The sequence below is a fragment of the Scyliorhinus torazame genome, chromosome 23 (assembly GCF_047496885.1).
Source record: "Scyliorhinus torazame isolate Kashiwa2021f chromosome 23, sScyTor2.1, whole genome shotgun sequence".
NCBI lineage: Eukaryota > Metazoa > Chordata > Chondrichthyes > Carcharhiniformes > Scyliorhinidae > Scyliorhinus > Scyliorhinus torazame.
In genome coordinates, this window is record NC_092729.1 from 8,934,756 (window position 1) to 8,948,514 (window position 13,759).

Here is a 13,759-nt window from a genome sequence, read left to right on the forward strand (position 1 = left end):
CACCTCCTTCCGCACGGCCTGGAGCCTGACACCAGGCTGTGGATGGTCCTGTCAAATCTGATATAACAAGGAGCTGGTTACAGAAAGGTGTCACCTCCTTCAGCACGGCCTGGAGCCTGACACCAGGCTGTGGATGGTCCTGTCAAATCTGATAGAACAAGGAGCTGGTTACAGAACGGTGTCACCTCCTTCAGCACGGCCTGGAGCCTGACACCAGGCTGTGGATGGTGCTGTCAAATCTGATATAACAAGGAGCTGGTTACAGAACGGTGTCGCCTCCTTCAGCACGGCCTGGAGCCTGACACCAGGCTGTGGAATGTCCTGTCAATTCTGATATAACAAGGAGCTGGTTACAGAACGATGTCGCCTCCTTCAGCACGGTCTGGAGCCTGAGACCAGGCTGTGGATGGTCCTGTCAAATCTGATATAACAAGGAGTTGGTTACAGAACGGTGTCATCTCCTTCAGCACGGCCTGGAGCCTGACACCAGGCTGTGGATGGTCCTGTCAAATCTGAAAAACAAGGAGCTGGTTACAGAACGGTGTCATCTCCTTCAGCACGGCCTGGAGCCTGACACCAGGCTGGGGATGGTCCTGTCAAATCTGAGATAACAAGGTGCTGGTTACAGAACGGTGTCGCCTCCTTCAGCACGGCCTGGAGCCTGACACCAGGCTGTGGATGGTCCTGTCAAATCTGATACAACAAGGAGCTAGTTACAGAACGGTGTCACCTCCTTCAGCACGGCCTGGAGCCTGACACTAGGCTGTGAATGGTCCTGTCAAATCTGATATAACAAGGAGCTGGTTACAGAACGGTGTCACCTCCTTCAGCACGGCCTGGAGCCTGACACCAGGCTGTGGATGGTCCTGTCAAATCTGATATAATACGGTGCAAGTTACAGAACCGTGTCGCCTCCTTCAGCACGGCCTGGAGCCTGACACCAGGCTGTGGATGGTCCTGTCAAATCTGATATAACAAGGAGCTGGTTACAGAACGGTGTCACCTCCTTCAGCACGGCCTGGAGCCTGACACCAGGCTGGGGATGGTCCTGTCAAATCTGATATAACAAGAAGCTGGTTACAGAACGGCGTCACCTCCTTCAGCACGGCCTGGAGCCTGACACTAGGCTGTGAATGGTCCTGTCAAATCTGATATAACAAGGAGCTGGTTACAGAACGGTGTCACCTCCTTCAGCACGGCCTGGAGCCTGACACCAGGCTGTGAATGGTCCTGTCAAATCTGATACAACAAGGTGCTGGTTACAGAACGGTGTCACCTCCTTCAGCCCGGCCTGGAGCCTGACACCAGGCTGTGGATGGTGCTGTCAAATCTGATATAACAAGGAGCTGGTTACAGAACGGTGTCACCTCCTTCAGCGCGGTCTGGAGCCTGACACCAGGCTGTGGATGGTCCTGTCAAATCTGATATAACAAGGAGCTGGTTACAGAACGGTGTCACCTCCTTCAGCACGGCCTGGAGCCTGACACCAGGCTGTGGATGGTCCTGTCAAATCTGATATAACAAGGAGCTGGTTACAGAACGGGGTCGCCTCCTTCAGCACAGCCTGGAGCCTGACACCAGGCTGTGGATGGTCCTGTCAAATCTGATATAACAAGGAGCTGGTTACAGAACGGTGTCACCTCCTTCAGCACGGCCTGGAGCCTGACACCAGGCTGTGGATGGTCCTGTCAAATCTTATATAACACGGAGCTGGTTACAGAACGGTGTAGCCTTCTTCAGCACGGCCTGGAGCCTGACACCAGGCTGTGGATGGTCCTGTCAAATCTGATATAACACGGTGCAGTTACAGAACGGTGTCGCTTCCTTCAGCACGGCATGGAGCCTGACACCAGGCTGTGGATGGTCCTGTCAAATCTGATATAACAAGGAGCTGGTTACAGAATGGTGTCGCCTCCTTCAGCACGGCCTGGAGCCTGACACTAGGCTGTGGATGGTCCTGTCAAATCTGATGTAACACGGAGCTGGTTACAGAACGGTGTCACCTCCTTCAGCACGGCCTGGAGCCTGACACCAGGCTGTGGATGGTCCTGTCAAATCTGATATAACAAGGAGCTATTTACAGAACGGTGTCGCCTCCTTCAGCACGGCCTGGAGCCTGACACCAGGCTGTGGATGGTCCTGTCAAATCTGATACAACAAGGTGCTGGTTACAGAACGGTGTCACCTCCTTCAGCACGGACTGGAGCCTGACACCAGGCTGTGGATGGTCCTGTCAAATCTAAAATAACAAGGTGCTGGTTACAGAACGGTGTCGCCTCCCTCAGCACGGCCTGGAGCCTCACACCAGGCTGTGGATGGTCCTGTCAAATCTGATAGAACAAGGAGCTGGTTACAGAACGGTGTCGCCTCCTTCAGCACGGCCTGGAGCCTGACACCAGGCTGTGGATTGTCCTGTCAAATCTGTTACAACAAGGAGCTGGTTGCAGAACGGTGTCACCTCATTCAGCACGGCCTGGAGCCTGACACCAGGCTGTGGATGGTCCTGTCAAATCTGATATAACAAGGTGCTGGTTACAGAACGGTGTCGCCTCCTTCAGCACGGCCTGGGGCCTGACACCAGGCTGTGGATGGTCCTGTCAAATCTGATACAACAAGGAGCAGGTTACAGAGCGGTGTCACCTCCTTCAGCACGGCCTGGAGCCTGACACCAGGCTGTGGATGGTCCTGTCAAATCTGATATAACTAGGAGCTGGTTACAGAACGGTGTCACCTCCTTCAGCACGGCCTGGAGCCTGACACCAGGCTGTGGATGGTCCTGTCAAATCTGATATAACTAGGAGCTGGTTACAGAACGGTGTCACCTCCTTCAGCACGGCCTGGAGCCTGACACCAGGCTGTGGATGGTCCTGTCAAATCTGATATAACAAGGAGCTGGTTACAGAACGGTGTCACCTCCTTCAGCACGGCCTGGAGCCTGACACCAGGCAGTGGATGGTCCTGTCAAATCTGATAGAACAAGGAGCTGGTTACAGAACGGTGTCGCCTCCTTCAGCACGGCCTGGAGCCTGACACCAGGCTGTGGATGGTGCTGTCCAATCTGAAATAACAAGGAGCTGGTTACAGAACGGTGTCGCCTCCTTCAGCACGGCTTGGAGCATGACACCAGGCTGTGGATGGTCCTGTCAATTCTGATATAACAAGGAGCTGGTTACAGAACGGTGTCGCCTCCTTCAGCACGGTCTGGAGCCTGAGACCAGGCTGTGGATGGTCCGGTCAAATCTGATATAACAATGAGTTGGTTACAGAACGGTGTCATCTCCTTCAGCACGGCCTGGAGCCTGACGTCAGGCTGTGGATGGTCCTGTCAAATCTGATATAACAAGGTGCTGGTTACAGAACGGTGTCGCCTCCTTCAGCACGGCCTGGAGCCTGACACCAGGCTGTGGATGGTCCTGTCAAATCTGAGATAACAAGGTGCTGGTTACAGAACGGTGTCGCCTCCTTCAGCACGGCCTGGAGCCTGACACCAGGCTGTGAATGGTCCTGTCAAATCTGATATAACAAGGAGCTGGTTACAGAACGGTGTCGCCTCCTTCAGCACGGCCTGGGGCCTGACACCAGGCTGTGGATGCTCCTGTCAAATCTGATACTACAAGGAGCTGGTTACAGAACGGTGTCGCCTCCTTCAGCACGGCCTGGAGCCTGACACCAGGCAGTGGATGGTCCTGTCAAATCTTATATAACACGGAGCTGGTTACAGAACTGTGTAGCCTCCTTCAGCACGGCCTAGTGCCTGACACCAGGCTGTGGATGGTCCTGTCAAATCTGATATAACTAGGAGCTGGTTACAGAGGGGTGTCACCTCCTTCAGTACGGCCTGGAGCCTGACACCAGGCTGTGGATGGTCCTGTCAAATCTGATATAACTAGGAGCTGGTTACAGAACTGTGTCACCTCCTTCAGCACGGCCTGGAGCCTGACACCAGGCTGTGGATGGTCCTGTCAAATCTGATATAACAAGGAGCTGGTTACAGAACGGTGTCACCTCCTTCAGCTCGGCCTGGAGCCTGACACCAGGCAGTGGATGGTCCTGTCAAATCTGATAGAACAAGGAGCTGGTTACAGAACGGTGTCGCCTCCTTCAGCACGGCCTGGAGCCTGACGCCAGGCTGTGGATGGTCCTGTCAAATCTGATATAACAAGGTGCAGGTTACAGAACGGTGTCGCCTCCTTCAGCACGGCCTGGAGCCTGACACCAGGCTGTGGATGGTCCTGTCAAATCTGAGATAACAAGGTGCTGGTTACAGAACTGTGTCGCCTCCTTCAGCACGGCCTGGAGCCTGACACCAGGCTGTGGATGGTCCTGTCAAATCTGATATAACAAGGAGCTGGTTACAGAACGGTGTCGCCTCCTTCAGCACGGCCTGGAGCCTGACACCAGGCTGTGGATGGTCCTGTCAAATCTGATATAACAAGGAGCTGGTTACAGAACGGTGTCGCCTCCTTCAGCACGGCCTGGGGCCTGACACCAGGCTGTGGATGGTCCTGTCAAATCTTATATAACACGGAGCTGGTTACAGAACTGTGTAGCCTCCTTCAGCACGGCCTAGAGCCTGACACCAGGCTGTGGATGGTCCTGTCAAATCTGATATAACAAGGTGCTGGTTACAGAACGGTGTCACCTCCTTCAGCACGGCCTGGAGCCTGACACCAGGCTGTGGATGGTCCTGTCAAATCTGATATAACAAGGAGCTGGTTACAGAACGGTGTCACCTCCTTCAGCACGGCCTGGAGCCTGACACCAGGCTATGGATGGTCCTGTTAAATCTGATATAACAAGGAGCTGGTTACAGAACGGTGTCACCTCCTTCAGCACGGCCTGGAGCCTGACACCAGGCTGTGGATGGACCTGACAAATCTGATATAACAAGGAGCTGGTTACAGAACGGTGTCACCTCCTTCAGCACGGCCTGGAGCCTGACACCAGGCTGTGGATGGTCCTGTCAAATCTGATATAACAAGGAGCTGGTTACAGAACGGTGTCACCTCCTTCAGCACGGCCTGGAGCCTGACACCAGGCTGTGGATGGTCCTGTCAAATCTGAGATAACAAGGTGCTGGTTACAGAACGGTGTCGCCTCCTTCAGCACGGCCTGGAGCCTGACACCAGGCTGTGGATGGTCCTGTCAAATCTGATATAACAAGGAGCTGGTTACAGAACGGTGTCATCTCCTTCAGCACGGCCTGGAGCCTGACACCAGGCTGTGGATGGTCCTGTCAAATCTGAGATAACAAGGTGCTGGTTACAGAACGGTGTCGCCTCCTTCAGCACGGCCTGGAGCCTGACACCAGGCTGTGGATGGTGCTGTCAAATCTGATATAACAAGGAGCTGGTTACAGAACGGTGTCACCTCCTTCAGCACGGCCTGGAGCCTGACACCAGGCTGGGGATGGTCCTGTCAAATCTGATATAACAAGGAGCTGGTTACAGAACGGTGTCACCTCCTTCAGCACGGCCTGGAGCCTGACACCAGGCTGTGGATGGTCCTGTCAAATCTGATATAATACGGTGCAAGTTACAGAACCGTGTCGCCTCCTTCAGCACGGCCTGGAGTCTGACACCAGGCTGTGGATGGTGCTGTCAAATCTGATATAACAAGGAGCTGGTTACAGAACGCTGTCACCTCCTTCAGCACGGCCTGGAGCCTGACACCAGGCTGTGGATGGTCCTGTCAAATCTGATATAACAAGGTGCTGGTTACAGAACGGTGTCGCCTCCTTCAGCACGGCCTGGAGCCTGATACCAGACTGTGGATGGTCCTGTCAAATCTGTTACAACAATGAGCTGGTTACAGAGGGGTGTCACCTCCTTCAGTACGGCCTGGAGCCTGACACCAGGCTGTGGATGGTCCTGTCAAATCTGATATAACTAGGAGCTGGTTACAGAACTGTGTCGCCTCCTTCAGCACGGCCTGGAGCCTGACACCAGGCTGTGGATGGTCCTGTCAAATCTGATATAACTAGGAGCTGGTTACAGAACTGTGTCGCCTCCATCAGCACGGCCTGGAGCCTGACACCAGGCTGTGGGTGGTCCTGTCAAATCTGATATAACAAGGAGCTGGTTACAGAACGGTGTCGCCTCCTTCAGCACGGCCTGGGGCCTGACACCAGGCTGTGGATGGTTCTGTCAAATCTGATATAACAAGGCGCTGGTTACAGAACGATGTCGCCTCCTTCAGCACGGCCTGGAGCCTGACACCAGGCTGTGGATGGTCCTGTCAAATCTTATATAACACGGAGCTGGTTACAGAACGGTGTAGCCTCCTTCAGCACGGCCTGGAGCCTGACACCAGGCTGTGGATGGTCCTGTCAAATCTTATATAACACGGAGCTGGTTACAGAACGGTGTCGCCTCCTTCAGCACGGCCTGGAGCCTGACACCAGGCTGTGGACGGTCCTGTCAAATCTGATATAACAAGGTGCTGGTTACAGAACGATGTCGCCTCCTTCAGCACGGCCTGGAGCCTGACACCAGTCTGTGGATGGTCCTGTCAAATCTGATATAACAAGGAGCTGGTTACAGAACGGTGTCGCCTCCTTCAGCACGGCCTGGAGCCTGACAAAAGTCTGTGGATGGTCCTGTCAAATCTGATATAACAAGGTTCTTGTTACAGAACGGTGTCACATCCTTCAGCACGGCCTGGAGCCTGACACCAGGCTGTGGATGGTCCTGTCTAACTGACATAACAAGTTGCTGGTTACAGAACGGTGTCACCTCCTTCAGCACGGCCTGGAGCCTGACACCAGGCTGTGGGTGGTCCTGTCAAATCTGATTTAACAAGGTGCTTGTTACAGAACGGTGTCACCTCCTTCAGCACGGCCTGGAACCTGACACCAGGCTGTGGATGGTCCTGTCAAATCTGATTTAACAAGGTGCTTGTTACAGAACGGTGTCAGATCCTTCAGCACGGCCTGGAGCCTGACACCAGGCTGTGGATGGTCCTGTCACATCTGATATAAAAAGGAGCTGGTTATTGAAAGGTGTCACCTCCTACAGCACGGCCTGGAGCCTGACACCAGGCTGTGGATGGTCCTGTCAAATCTGATATAACAAGGAGCTGGTTACAGAACGGTGTCACCTCCTTCAGCACGGCCTGGAGACTGACACCAGGCTGTGGATGGTCCTGTCAAATCTGATGCAACAAGAAGCTGTTTGCAGAACGGTATCGCCTCCTTCAGCACGGCCTGGAGCCTGACACCAGTATGTGGATGGTCCTGTCAAATCTGATATAACAAGGAGCTGGTTACAGAACGGTGTCGCCTCCTTCAGCACGGCCTGGAGCCTGACACCAGGCTGTGGATGGTCCTGTCAAATCTGATATAACAAGGAGCAGGTTACAGAACGGTGTCGCCTCCTTCAGCACGGCCTGGAGCCTGACACCAGGCTGTGGATGGTCCTGTCAAATCTGATATAACAAGGTGCTGGTTACAGAACGGTGTCGCCTCCTTCAGCACGGCTTGGAGCCTGACTCCAGGCTGTGGATGGTCCTGTCAAATCTGATATAACAAGGTGCAGGTTACAGAACGGTGTCGCCTCCTTCAGCACGGCTTGGAGCCTGACTCCAGGCTGTGGATGGTCCTGTCAAATCTGATATAACAAGGAGCTGGTTACAGAACGGTGTCGCCTCCTTCAGTACGGCCTGGAGTCTGACACCAGGCTGTGGATGGTCCTGTCAAATCTGATATAACAAGGAGCTGGTTACAGAACGGTGTCGCCTCCTTCAGCACGGCCTGGAGCCTGACACCAGGCTGTGGATGGTCCTGTCAAATCTGATATAACAAGGAGCTGGTTACAGAACGGTGTCGCCTCCTTCAGCAAGTCCTGGAGCCTGACACCAGGCTGTGGATGCTCCTGTCAAATCTGATATAACAAGGAGCTGGTTACAGAACGGTATCGCCTCCTTCAGCACGGCCTGGAGCCTGACACCAGGCTGTGGGTGGTCCTGTCAAATCTGATATAACAAGGTTCTGGTTACAGTGCGGTGTCGCCTCCTTCAGCACGGCCTGGAGCCTGACACCAGGCTGTGGATGGTCCTGTCAAATCTGATATAACAAGGAGCTGGTTACAGAACGGTATCGCCTCCTTCAGCACGGCCTGGAGCCTGACACCAGGCTGTGGATGGTCCTGTCAAATCTGATATAACAAGGAGCTGCTTACAGAATGGTGTCACCCCCTTCAGCACGGCCTGGAGCCTGACACCAGGCTGTGGATGGTCCTGTCAAATCTGATATAACAAGGAGCTGGATACAGAACGGTATCGCCTCCTTCAGCACGGCCTGGAGCCTGACACCAGGCTGTGGATGGTCCTGTCAAATCTGATATAACAAGGAGCTGGTTACAGAACGGTGTCGCCTCCTTCAGCACGGCCTGGAGCCTGACACCAGGCTGTGGATGGTCCTGTCAAATCTGAGATAACAAGGTGCTGGTTACAGAACGGTGTCGCCTCCTTCAGCACGGCCTGGAGCCTGACACCAGGCTGTGGATGGTCCTGTCAAATCTGATATAACAAGGAGCTGGTTACAGAACGGTGTCATCTCCTTCAGCACGGCCTGGAGCCTGACACCAGGCTGTGGATGGTCCTGTCAAATCTGAGATAACAAGGTGCTGGTTACAGAACGGTGTCGCCTCCTTCAGCACGGCCTGGAGCCTGACACCAGGCTGTGGATGGTGCTGTCAAATCTGATATAACAAGGAGCTGGTTACAGAACGGTGTCACCTCCTTCAGCACGGCCTGGAGCCTGACACCAGGCTGGGGATGGTCCTGTCAAATCTGATATAACAAGGAGCTGGTTACAGAACGGTGTCACCTCCTTCAGCACGGCCTGGAGCCTGACACCAGGCTGTGGATGGTCCTGTCAAATCTGATATAATACGGTGCAAGTTACAGAACCGTGTCGCCTCCTTCAGCACGGCCTGGAGTCTGACACCAGGCTGTGGATGGTGCTGTCAAATCTGATATAACAAGGAGCTGGTTACAGAACGCTGTCACCTCCTTCAGCACGGCCTGGAGCCTGACACCAGGCTGTGGATGGTCCTGTCAAATCTGATATAACAAGGTGCTGGTTACAGAACGGTGTCGCCTCCTTCAGCACGGCCTGGAGCCTGATACCAGACTGTGGATGGTCCTGTCAAATCTGTTACAACAATGAGCTGGTTACAGAGGGGTGTCACCTCCTTCAGTACGGCCTGGAGCCTGACACCAGGCTGTGGATGGTCCTGTCAAATCTGATATAACTAGGAGCTGGTTACAGAACTGTGTCGCCTCCTTCAGCACGGCCTGGAGCCTGACACCAGGCTGTGGATGGTCCTGTCAAATCTGATATAACTAGGAGCTGGTTACAGAACTGTGTCGCCTCCATCAGCACGGCCTGGAGCCTGACACCAGGCTGTGGGTGGTCCTGTCAAATCTGATATAACAAGGAGCTGGTTACAGAACGGTGTCGCCTCCTTCAGCACGGCCTGGGGCCTGACACCAGGCTGTGGATGGTTCTGTCAAATCTGATATAACAAGGCGCTGGTTACAGAACGATGTCGCCTCCTTCAGCACGGCCTGGAGCCTGACACCAGGCTGTGGATGGTCCTGTCAAATCTTATATAACACGGAGCTGGTTACAGAACGGTGTAGCCTCCTTCAGCACGGCCTGGAGCCTGACACCAGGCTGTGGATGGTCCTGTCAAATCTTATATAACACGGAGCTGGTTACAGAACGGTGTCGCCTCCTTCAGCACGGCCTGGAGCCTGACACCAGGCTGTGGATGGTCCTGTCAAATCTGATATAACAAGGTGCTGGTTACAGAACGATGTCGCCTCCTTCAGCACGGCCTGGAGCCTGACACCAGTCTGTGGATGGACCTGTCAAATCTGATATAACAAGGAGCTGGTTACAGAACGGTGTCGCCTCCTTCAGCACGGCCTGGAGCCTGACAAAAGTCTGTGGATGGTCCTGTCAAATCTGATATAACAAGGTTCTTGTTACAGAACGGTGTCACATCCTTCAGCACGGCCTGGAGCCTGACACCAGGCTGTGGATGGTCCTGTCTAACTGACATAACAAGTTGCTGGTTACAGAACGGTGTCACCTCCTTCAGCACGGCCTGGAGCCTGACACCAGGCTGTGGGTGGTCCTGTCAAATCTGATTTAACAAGGTGCTTGTTACAGAACGGTGTCACCTCCTTCAGCACGGCCTGGAACCTGACACCAGGCTGTGGATGGTCCTGTCAAATCTGATTTAACAAGGTGCTTGTTACAGAACGGTGTCAGATCCTTCAGCACGGCCTGGAGCCTGACACCAGGCTGTGGATGGTCCTGTCACATCTGATATAAAAAGGAGCTGGTTATTGAAAGGTGTCACCTCCTACAGCACGGCCTGGAGCCTGACACCAGGCTGTGGATGGTCCTGTCAAATCTGATATAACAAGGAGCTGGTTACAGAACGGTGTCACCTCCTTCAGCACGGCCTGGAGACTGACACCAGGCTGTGGATGGTCCTGTCAAATCTGATGCAACAAGAAGCTGTTTGCAGAACGGTATCGCCTCCTTCAGCACGGCCTGGAGCCTGACACCAGTATGTGGATGGTCCTGTCAAATCTGATATAACAAGGAGCTGGTTACAGAACGGTGTCGCCTCCTTCAGCACGGCCTGGAGCCTGACACCAGGCTGTGGATGGTCCTGTCAAATCTGATATAACAAGGAGCAGGTTACAGAACGGTGTCGCCTCCTTCAGCACGGCCTGGAGCCTGACACCAGGCTGTGGATGGTCCTGTCAAATCTGATATAACAAGGTGCTGGTTACAGAACGGTGTCGCCTCCTTCAGCACGGCTTGGAGCCTGACTCCAGGCTGTGGATGGTCCTGTCAAATCTGATATAACAAGGTGCAGGTTACAGAACGGTGTCGCCTCCTTCAGCACGGCTTGGAGCCTGACTCCAGGCTGTGGATGGTCCTGTCAAATCTGATATAACAAGGAGCTGGTTACAGAACGGTGTCGCCTCCTTCAGTACGGCCTGGAGTCTGACACCAGGCTGTGGATGGTCCTGTCAAATCTGATATAACAAGGAGCTGGTTACAGAACGGTGTCGCCTCCTTCAGCACGGCCTGGAGCCTGACACCAGGCTGTGGATGGTCCTGTCAAATCTGATATAACAAGGAGCTGGTTACAGAACGGTGTCGCCTCCTTCAGCAAGTCCTGGAGCCTGACACCAGGCTGTGGATGCTCCTGTCAAATCTGATATAACAAGGAGCTGGTTACAGAACGGTATCGCCTCCTTCAGCACGGCCTGGAGCCTGACACCAGGCTGTGGGTGGTCCTGTCAAATCTGATATAACAAGGTTCTGGTTACAGTGCGGTGTCGCCTCCTTCAGCACGGCCTGGAGCCTGACACCAGGCTGTGGATGGTCCTGTCAAATCTGATATAACAAGGAGCTGGTTACAGAACGGTATCGCCTCCTTCAGCACGGCCTGGAGCCTGACACCAGGCTGTGGATGGTCCTGTCAAATCTGATATAACAAGGAGCTGCTTACAGAATGGTGTCACCCCCTTCAGCACGGCCTGGAGCCTGACACCAGGCTGTGGATGGTCCTGTCAAATCTGATATAACAAGGAGCTGGATACAGAACGGTATCGCCTCCTTCAGCACGGCCTGGAGCCTGACACCAGGCTGTGGATGGTCCTGTCAAATCTGATATAACAAGGAGCTGGTTACAGAACGGTGTCGCCTCCTTCAGCACGGCCTGGAGCCTGACACCAGGCTGTGGATGGTCCTGTCAAATCTGATATAACAAGGAGCTGGTTACAGAACGGTGTCGCCTCCTTCAGCAAGTCCTGGAGCCTGACACCAGGCTGTGGATGCTCCTGTCAAATCTGATATAACAAGGAGCTGGTTACAGAACGGTATCGCCTCCTTCAGCACGGCCTGGAGCCTGACACCAGGCTGTGGGTGGTCCTGTCAAATCTGATATAACAAGGTTCTGGTTACAGTGCGGTGTCGCCTCCTTCAGCACGGCCTGGAGCCTGACACCAGGCTGTGGATGGTCCTGTCAAATCTGATATAACAAGGAGCTGGTTACAGAACGGTATCGCCTCCTTCAGCACGGCCTGGAGCCTGACACCAGGCTGTGGATGGTCCTGTCAAATCTGATATAACAAGGAGCTGCTTACAGAATGGGGTCACCCCCTTCAGCACGGCCTGGAGCCTGACACCAGGCTGTGGATGGTCCTGTCAAATCTGATATAACAAGGTGCTAGTTACAGAACGGTGTCGCCTCCTTCAGCACGGCCTGGAGCCTGACACCAGGCTGTGGATGGCCCTGTCAAATCTGATATAACAAGGAGCTGGTTACAGAACGGTGTCGCCTCCTTCAGCAGGGCCTGGAGCCGACACCAGGCTGTAGATGGTCCTGTCATATCTGATATAACAAGGAGCTGGTTACAGAACGGTGTCGCCTCCTTCAGCACGGCCTGGAGCCTGACACCAGGCTGTGGATGGCCCTGTCAAGTCTGATATAACACTGTGCTAGTTACAGAACCGTGTCGCCTCCTTCAGCACGGCCTGGGGCCTGACACCAGGCTGTGGATGGTCCTGTCAAATATGATATAACTAGGAGCTGGTTACAGAACGGTGTCGCCTCCTTCAGCACGGCCTGGGGCCTGACACCAGGCTGTGGATGGTCCTGTCAAATCTGATATAACAAGGAGCTGGTTACAGAACGGTGTCGCCTCCTTCAGCACGGCCTGGAGCCTGACACCAGGCTGTGGATGGTCCTGTCAAATCTGATATAACTAGGAGCTGGTTACAGAACGGTGTCGCCTCCTTCAGCACGGCCTGGAGCCTGACACCAGGCTGTGGATGGTCCTGTCAAATCTGATATAACAAGGAGCTGGTTACAGAACGGTGTCGCCTCCTTCAGCACGGCCTGGAGCCTGACACCAGGCTGTGGATGGTCCTGTCAAATCTGATATAACAAGGAGCTGGTTACAGAACGGTGTCGCGTCCTTTAGCACGGCCTGGAGCCTGACACCAGGCTGTGGATGGTCCTGACAAATCTGATATAACAAGGAGCTGGTTAAAGAACGGTGTCACCTCCTTCCGTGCGGCCTGGGGCCTGACACCAGGCTGTGGATGGTCCTGTCAAATCTGATATAACAAGGAGCTGGTTACAGAACGGTGTCACCTCCTTCAGCACGGCCTGGAGCCTGACACCAGGCTGTGGATGGTCCTGACAAATCTGATATAACAAGGAGCTGGTTAAAGAACGGTGTCACCTCCTTCCGTGCGGCCTGGGGCCTGACACCAGGCTGTGGATGGTCCTGTCAAATCTGATATAACAAGGAGCTGGTTACAGAACGGTGTCACCTCCTTCAGCACGGCCTGGAGCCTGACACCAGGCTGTGGATGGTCCTGACAAATCTGATATAACAAGGAGCTGGTTAAAGAACGGTGTCACCTCCTTCCGTACGGCCTGGAGCCTGACACCAGGCTGTGGATGGTCCTGTCAAATCTGATATAACAAGGAGCTGGTTACAGAACGGTGTCGCCTCCTTCAGCACGGCCTGGAGCCTGACACCAGGCTGTGGATGGTCCTGTCAAATCTTATATAACAAGGAGCTGGTTACAGAACGGTGTCACCTCCTTCAGCACGGCCTGGGGCCTGACACCAGGCTGTGGATGGTCCTGTCAAATCTGATACAACAAGGAGCTGGTTACAGAATGGTGTCGCCTCCTTCAGCACGGCCTGGA